The sequence below is a fragment of the Piliocolobus tephrosceles genome, chromosome 13, assembly GCF_002776525.5.
Source record: "Piliocolobus tephrosceles isolate RC106 chromosome 13, ASM277652v3, whole genome shotgun sequence".
In the NCBI taxonomy this organism is placed as follows: Eukaryota; Metazoa; Chordata; class Mammalia; order Primates; family Cercopithecidae; genus Piliocolobus; species Piliocolobus tephrosceles.
In genome coordinates this window covers 66,423,108-66,432,303 of record NC_045446.1, presented here as the reverse complement: position 1 = coordinate 66,432,303, position 9,196 = coordinate 66,423,108, and positions in this window count along the sequence as shown.

The window sequence follows — 9,196 nt, the reverse complement described above, 5'->3', positions numbered from 1 at the left end:
ACTGCTATCCCCGCCTGCAGGAGTGCCCTGTGAGGCTGCCCACATTCGAGGGTAGATCTGGCTTTCTATGGGGTCCTGACGCTCATATGCCACAGTCCACCTGGCCACTCATGTTTAACCCTGCCCTCTCCTTGCGAGGGGGTGTCCTTTGTAGCGGTTCTCTCAGGGAGCCACAGTATGGAAACAGGATTCGTAAGGGGCAAACCACTGTGCAGATGGGAGGGGCTCCTGCTATGCTTCTGTTCTCTCCCATGACCCATTTGTCCTGCCCTTTCCAAGTGACCCCTGTGGTCATGTCACATTGACAAGGAATGCTCTCAGGCGCTTCAAGGACCATTGCCCTGGCTCGAGGGCCAGCTCTGCATACACTCATGCCAGACCGTCCCAGGCGGCGAGGGGGCCGGGGTTCCCCCATCTAGCCCCTGTCTATGCAGAAGAGGCAGGAAGGCCTGGACAGGAAGCCGCCCGGGTGTGGGAGCAGCAAGCACAGGAGAGGGTGTGGGCTACAGTGGCGGTGGCCAGGCCTCCTGTGGAGCTGTGAGGAAGGCACAGCTTTGGAGTCAGAGAGCCCTCCATTCAGGTTCTGGCCTGAAGATCTGGGGTGCAGGGGGGCCAGGCCGCCGTGCTGGTTGACCCTACACCACTCTGGGGGCCACCTGGCCCATGACTGTCAACAGGAATTTGTATATTTTTTAAGACAACGTTGTGTTTGCAGGAAGGGGTGGCTTTGGTGGATGTGCGAAGGTGCCAGCTCCCTTTCTGTCATTCTTCTCTTCCCGCCTCTCCTGCACTTGCTCAGGGACTGCTCCAGGGAAGGGACTGGGTCTGATGGTCTCTACACAGAACCGAGAACAGGGCCTGCCAGGCATTTGCTGAGTGCTTGAGTGACCCCTTGTGTGTGCCCAGCACCTGAGGACCCCGTTCAGGGCCTGCACCCAAAGAAGCCCCTCAAGCCCCAGACAGATACAGGGACATCAGAAATGCCCAGGTGGGTCAAGAAGGGCATCTCCCACAGGCCCAAGCCCACAGTGTGTATGATGTATGCTCTGCCCACCCAGAGACCCCCTGCCAGGGCTGTCTGCTGGTCTTCAGGGTATACCCTGAAGGGTATACCCTGGCACACAGGACCACCTGAGGGACTGGGGACTGCAGTCAAGCCAGGGTCTGACCTTTGTTCAGACTTATACCCCTCCCCAGAGGCTCCCAGGCCTCCCAGTCACTCCCTTGGGTCATGGGTTCAGCAAATTGGAACAGATTTCAGGTATGGAAAGGGTCACTGTGATGCTGACATGTGACATGACAATGTGGTGAAAGGTAGCACCTGTGGGCTCTGAAGTCAGACAGAGCCAGTCCGAAGTTCAGCTTTGCCACTTGCCAGCTGTGTGATCTTAAAAAAGGTCCTCTCCGAGCCTCAGTTTCACAGCATTAAGAAAGAAAACTGCTCCCAATCCTTGCTGGGCTGTTATTATTTCTCTCTCACATTCACTTAGCAATTTCTGCCCCGCTTGAGCTTCTCATCAAGCCTGCATTTTACCCCTGAGAAACGGAGGCTTGATGAGGCAGTAGTCCTAACTTTGTCATGTGACCTTAGGAAAGTCATCTCCCTTCTCTGGGCCAATGAAGAGGTCGGAGGAGATGTTCCCCTGGGTCTCATCTGCCCTCTGGAGTCTGTGTTTTAGGTTTTGTGGTCTGGCCTCTAGGATCTTGACTGTTCTCACTCAGTTTGGGGGTGTAAGCCTGGGCCTGTGTGCGGGTCGTGTGTGTTGGGGAGGAGGGAGGCAGCTGTGTTTTGGTCGTCAGCTGGCCAGGCCAGCCCCTGGGGGTGCATCTTTGGAGCCCTATCTCTACATGAACTTTCTCTCATCCCCAAATTGCACACAAGGCACTTTTTGGGATCGATTTACCTCCCCTGTGGCCCCCCTGGCCCATTTTACATTTGTCAGGAGGAAATCGGAGGAGCACTAGTTGCCCTCCCTCACCTCAACCACCCCAGGGACATTCCAGGATTAGATGGGAGTGGAGGTGACAGCACAGAGAAGAATAAATCTTGAAAGACAAAGTTCCACATTTTCTCCATTTAGTACAAAGCAATGCATTCCAAAACTCAGTTCAGCCAAGGGGAGTGTGGAGGCTGGAGGCAGGAGAGGAGGGCAGAAGTCTGGATTTTGATAAACAGAACCTGCTCCCTATGAGTAGGGATGCTCCGCCTGGGCCCACCAACAAGGCAACTGCGTCCTGGATTCATTGCCCACTGACTGGCCAGGGTCTGACATTCTGGCCGCCCTCCGCTGGCTATTCTAGCAGCCATCCATCAGGTCATGCAGGGCGTGAGGCCAGGAGGGAGCAGGGAGGCTTGGGGCTTTGCAGGGTGTGAGCCCCTGTGGCTGGAGGGTCTCAGCTGAGATAAGAGGACCACTGCGCGAGGAAGTTATATGAGGACCCCAGTCCAGCTCCAAGTCAGGCAGGCGAGGGTTTGCCTGTTGGCTCCCTCTTCTGCTAACTGGTTGCCTTTAGCAGTTGTCTGTTACCTGAGTCTCTGTTTTCTCATCCGTAAGCTAAGGATGATTACACCTTCTTCCAAGATTGTTAGGGGGACCAAAAATGGCAGTATCTGTTCCATTCCAGCCAGAGGTATAACAGTGGGAACAAAAGGAGTATCGTGGTAGTGGGATTTGCTGTATCGCTATCTCGCTATGGCCACTGTAACAAATTCCCACAAACTCAAGGATTTAACACAAATGTATTACCTTACAATCCCATAGGCCAGAAGTCCAAAATGCACTTTATTGGGTTAGCATCAGAGTGGACAGTCCAGGACAGAGCCTCTGTCAGGACTGTGCTCCTTTACAGAGGCTCTGGGGAAAATCTGTCCTCTTTCCTTTCCCAGCTTCTAGAGGCTGCCCACACTCCTTGGCTCGTGGCCCCCTTCCCTCCTCAAAGTCAGCGATGGCTGATTGAGTCATTCCTGCATCCCATCACTCAGACATGGACTCTTCTGCTGCCTCCTCTTTCATTTTTAAGGACCCTGTGCTTACAGTGGCTCACCAGATAATCCAGGATTTTCTCCTGATTTTAAGGTCAGCAGACTAGCACCCGATTTCCATCTGTGATCTTCATTCCCCTTTGCCATTTAACATAACATATTCACAGGCTCCAGGGATCAGGCTGTGGACATCTTTGGGGTGGGGAGCGTATGCTGCCTACCACTCCATTCAAGTAACTCATTTCTCCAACCAGGACAGGAAGACTTTGCTATCCCTGTTCATCAGGAACTGGTGAATGCTGCGGACTGGTAGTGCCGTGTGCTGTTTTTCTTTCTTCTCTCTTTTCAGTAGGAACTGTTATTGCAGTTAACCAATTCTCTCTGCCATTGTGGAGTCATGGTCTGTTGGAGTGATCATCTTTCAACCACAGATTGCAGGACCTCAGAACACATCTAACTCTGAAGGAAAAGAATATTAGTCACCCAGAGATTCTGAAGTCAGTATTATGAGTCTCTGATTTGTCTTCTATTTGAGAGAGGGGAGGAAGTGGGAAGGTATTATTTTGTATGCAAGTAAAGGCATGCATGAATGTCAGCCCATCAAAGGGGTGGACTGTGTAGGCAGTTATTATCTTGTCCTCAACATCTTTTCCCCTTTTATTCTGGTGGCAGGACTCTGCTTTTGCTCTAGGGTAATTGTTCCTCTCATCCACTCTTCCCTACGCGTTGGCTCCTATATTTCAGATAGTGTTTTCCCCATCCCCCAACTCCAGAGCTCCAGAGCTGGCTGTGAGACATAGGCCCAACCAATCAGAGCATCACATATTCCTGGCCACAGGGACTTGTTCACGGATGGACTCGTGACCTGTTAGAAGAAATGGGTTACATATTTGAATACTTGCTGGGTCTACTAAGAAAGCAGGACTCTTAAAAAAATTTTTTTTGGCTGAACCTGAACCTGGAAGTTAATTTCGTTGTTATCTTTTCACTATATGGAGCCTAAAAATGAAGTCAACATAGGAACCAGCAGAACCGAGAGATGGAGCAAGCAGGTCTGGGGACAGAATTTGAGCCCCTGGATAAAGCTGTTCCTGAAACTCTTACGCCCTTGGGCTTTGCAGCTAGATGAGTCGATATTTTTCTTTTCCTTCTTTCTTTTTTTGACTAAGCCAATTTTTGTCACTTTATGTGGCAATGAGATTGTTGATTATAAATAATATCCTTTAGCACTCTGTCATTTATTTTTTGTTTATTTTATTTTTTGAGACAAAGTCTTGCTCTGTCACCCAGGCTGGAGTGCAATGGCATGATCTTGGCTGACTGCAACCTCTGCCTCCCGGATTCAAGCAATTCTCCTGCCTCAGAATCCCAAGTAGCTAGGATTATAGGTGCGTGCCACCATGTCCAGCTCCTTTTTTTTTCTTTTTTTGTAGGGAGAATTTTTAGTAGAGATGGGGTTTCATCATGTTGGCCAGGCTGGTTTCAAACTCCTGACCTGAAGTGATCTGCCAAAGTGAGGATTACAGGCGTGAGCCACCGTGCCCAGTGCACTCTGTTGTTTACAAAGAGCATTTATATTCATACCTCATTTAGTCACCATCTTAAGCTCACAAAGTAATAATTATTATCCCTATTTTATTTTATTTTATTTTATTTTTTTGAGACAAGGTTTCACTCTGTTACCAGGCTGGAGTGCAGTGGTGCGATCTCGGCTTACTGCAACCTCTACCTCCCAGGTTCAAGCGATTCTCCAGCTTCCAAGCGATTCTCCTGCCTCAAACTCCCAAGTAGCTGGGCGTACAGGTGCGTGCCATCACACCCGGCTAAGTTTTGTATTTTTAGTAAAGATGGGGTTTCACCATGTTGGCCAGGCTAGTCTCGAACTCCTGGCCTCAAGTGATCCACCAGCCTCAGCCTCCCAAAGTGCTGGGATTACAGGCGTGAGCCACCAAGACTGGTCTATTAGCCCTATTTTATAGTTAAGATAACTGATCCAGAGAGAGGAAATGTGATTTGTTCACAGTTGTTGTACATTAGGTAAGGGCTAGGGCCAGGTTTTCTAAAGTGAAAGCAAGTGTTTTTTCTCCTCTCTTGTGTCACCTTCCCAGAAGGTGAGGAATCAGAAGTTCTGGGAAGAAGTGGAGTTTGAGCTGAACCTTGAGGAATGGGTAGGAGTCCATTAGAAGAAGACAGGAAGGGCATTTTAGGGAAAGAAACAATGTGTGCCAAAGCTTTGGGGAGGGAAAGGACAGGCGTGATGGAGAAAGGTGGGCGGTCTAGGGCCCATTGAGCCAGGCGATGTGAGGACAGGCACGCAGGTGGACAGGCAGCACCACCTCACTGTCGAGTGGAGGAATTTCTACTTAAAAGTCCCCAGGGGCCGGGCACGGTGGCTCATGCCTATAACCCCCAGCACTTTGGGAGGCTGAGGTCGGAGGATCCCTTGAGGCCAGGAACTTAAGATCCCTTGAGGCCAGGAACTGGGCAACATAGTGGACCTTGTCTGTACAAAAAATAAAAAAACTAGCTGGGCCTGGTGGCTTGTGGCCATGGTCCCATCTACTGGGGAGGCTGAGGTGGAAGGATTACTTGAGCCCAAGAAGTTGAGTGAGCTGTGATCATACCCCTGCACTCCGGCCTGGGTGCCAGAGCAAGACCCCATCCCCTGACCCCCACCAAGGAAAAGACTCCTCAGGGATGTATATGGGACTGAGATGTCTAAGGAGGATAATGGTGGGCACAAAGGGACAGGGAACCAGGGCTGGATATTCAGGTCCCGACATCTGGGAACACTGGCTTTGGAAGAGGCTGCAGACCACACACTGTGGAGTGGTGCCCACTTCACTGTTTCCAGAGGTGACTCCTTTGTTTCAGTTCCGCAGAGGGGGCCCACTGCCATATTTTCTTGACATCAGACAGTCCTGGACTTCCATTTTGCCCCTTCCGCTTCTAAGACATGTAACATCGGATGACTCACATCACCTTTCTGAACCTCAGCGTCCCATCTGTAGTTACAGAGTTGTGGTGAGGATCATCCGCAATGAAAGTAAAGTATGGTGCTTGGCACTAGGTGGGTGCTCTGAGAACTGCAGCTATCACCATCATCTTCGCTTTCATCAGCAGCAGCAGCATAGTGGTCTAGACCCCTCCTTCGTTCTTTCTCCCACTACGGCCAACACACAGAAGCCTGATTCTTCTCACAGGTGCCTTTGGGCCTGGAGTTCTGTTTCTGTGCAGCTTGGAGCCTGGAGTCTGACTGCCTGCCCCGTGGAGGGAAACGTTCAGTCATTTGACTCAGGGCCACTGTAACTGTAACCACGGCTGCAGGTCAGCACTTGTCCTTTCGTGCTTGTCCCCCTTCTCTGCTTGCTCCTCATGAGGCAGGCCTGTGTCTGTGTTGGTCAGTGTCTTGCTCAGTGCCTGGTGTATACAAGAGGCTTCCTCAATGATTGCTGGAAGAAAGGTTGAATGGGTGACCTGTGATTGAACTCCTGGAGGGGGCAGCAGAAGGCCTGGTGCCATAGCAAGGCCTCCAGCCTCTGGGTTCCCTGGGAGGCCTCAACTAACCTCCCGTGAAGAGGTGGTGGAGCAGGAGGAGCTGGTCCCGGCAGCTCTTCGAGATAGGTAAGATTTATCCTCATTTTAGAGTTGAAGAACTAAGGTTTATAGGGGCCCGCCCATGGTCAGCTTTCCAATCACTGGTGGCTGGGACTTGACCGGAGACCTGTGCCCAGGGCCTGTCTCTCAAAGCCCATCCACGCTAATTGCAGTGCCCACAAATCTGCAGGTTTATTTTCATCTGAATGTTTTGTTTATTTCACCCATGATTTCTGTTTACAATAGAGCCTTTTGTTCTTCAAAACGATATTGGATAAACCTAGAAAAAGGGGCGATCATTCTTGAAGTGTTTTCCAAAGCCTATGATGATGAAGAGCTAGACTGGGGTGCCAGCTCCTACTGTTGTTCTCCAAGACCCTAATGAAAGTCATTACACAAGCAAGCTGCTAACCTGTAAGCAAGTGTGTCAACCTACGAACAATCAGACAATTCCCCGATCCCCATTGGCTATTAGCCAAGTGCTGGATATTATCCAGCTGAGTGGGTTGCACAATGCTCTCCCTGGAGGGGGACTGTTGGATGGGAGGGATTTTCCAGCTCGTGACTTGGATGAACCTGGAGTTATTTCCCTATTGAGCAGCCACAGCCTGAGAGGCACCAGCAGCCTCTGCTGAGGGGTGGCTGGGACAGAGTGGGGCTGTGGGCTGGCCCAGTCTGTCCATGCCTGGCCTGGTGGTGTGGCCCTCGGAAGTCTCAGTAGGATTTAGGTCTACACAGCGGCCCAGGAGAGCTCTCTGGAAACCTAGCAGCCATGCTGGGGAGGAGGCCTGGTTTCCAGGGAAGCAGGGCACCCTGAGCTCAGCAGGGAGAGGGGGCCACAGTCAGAGGAGAGGCTGGAGCAGCAGGGGAGGAGACCTTGGCCCTTGGAACTGAAGGGCCCAGGGTGGGGGAGGAGGACGCCATATGGGAAGAGGGCAGGAAGGGGATTTGGCACAGGCCTCTGCTGCCTGGTCTCAATTTACTTGTGAGGAGCCTCCTAATAGCCGGGTGAGAGCTGTGCACGCTTTCCTGAGAGCCTGCTAAGTGTTTATGGAATGATTTGTGAGGAGAAGTTTCTTTGGAAGCAGCTTGGGGAAGGTATGTTATTAAGAGCTCTTTCTCCAAGTTCCCCTTGGCCTGCTTCCCCCCCAGCCCCTGGGGTCTGGGCAGCCCTGGTCACAGCAGCTGTTTGCTATTTTGTAGGCCATGGGGCTGGGGAGCACACTGGGGCTGGAGGAAGATGGGGAAGTGGGGTGATTTCCTCCTCCCCGAGGCGGCGTACGGCAGCTAAGGAGTGCTGGAACCAGGGTTGGAAGTCTTCCTCTGAGCGGGAGCATGGGGTTTGCCACAGGGGCCCCAGAGGAGAGAGGTCAGCGGGCCAGAGGCAGCTGAGAGGTTACAGGTGATGGGGACAAAAGCGTAGCCACTAGCCATCTAGTAATGTGGAAGTCACTGAGGGTAATATGGACATGCTAAAAGGATGAGATGTGCCCATGGTGTGTTTGTCCACCAGACTGGGAGCTCCCTGGGGTCAGGGAATGTCTGTTCATCTTGATGTCCTCCAGCATCACTGGATACTCGGGGCTGGCCCATGGCAGGGGCTCAGCTTGGTGAGTGGCAGGCCCCAGAAGGGCCTCTGAGCAGCTACTGACTCACCCGCCTTCCCCCAGCCAAGCATCCCGCCCAGAGCAGGGTCATTCTAGCCGGGCCAGGACACAGTGAGGACACTGGGCCAGCCCTGGAAGTTCAGTGAACTCTGAATCAATCCACGAATCATCCCGTCAGCAGAAATCTGCCCAACCTGGTTGCCACAGAACAGCCTGTGTACCGTCAGGTGAGATCAGCTGGCTACGTAGGTCTGCTAGGAAGGAGCCAGTGACTGGCCAATTCTGATTCTCTGAGACCCCTACCAGGACATGTGGACCCACCATGATCTTTCTCCCAACTTACTGGTACAACTACCTTGGGACATTCAGGTTTTTTAATCTCTGATTTTATAGCAGAGAAAACCAAAGCCCAGAGATTAAAGCCACTCTGCTGAAGTCACACCGTGAGTACCTGCCCAGGTAAGGATCAAACTCAGGTGCTCAAGACCAAAGCTGGTAGTCTTACCTGTAAGCTGCATGGCCAAACACACCTCACTCTGTCATCTCACTTGGGCCATTGCGTTGTCATTGTCTATGATGTCTATCTATATGTTTCACTCCCCACTTACCTGACAGCTCCCTTAGAATAGGAGTCAGGTTGGCTTCATCCTTGGTCCTTAAGTCTCTGTACTATACAGGGCCTGGCACAGAGGGCCAGGATAGATGGATGGATGGATGGGTGATGGGTAGATGGATGGATGAATGGATGGATGGAGGATGGATGGATGGGTGGCTGGATGGATGATAGATGGATGGATGGGTGGATGGATGGATGGGTGGTGGATGGATGGACGGATAGAGGATGGATGGAGGACGGATGGATGGATGGATGGATGGTGGATGGATGTATGGATGGGTGATGGGTGAGTGGATGGTGGAGGGATGGAGGGATGGAGGGATGGATGGATGGATGGTTGGTTGGATAGGTGATGGGTGGCTAAACTCTAGGTCAGAATTTGGAAGATAGAAT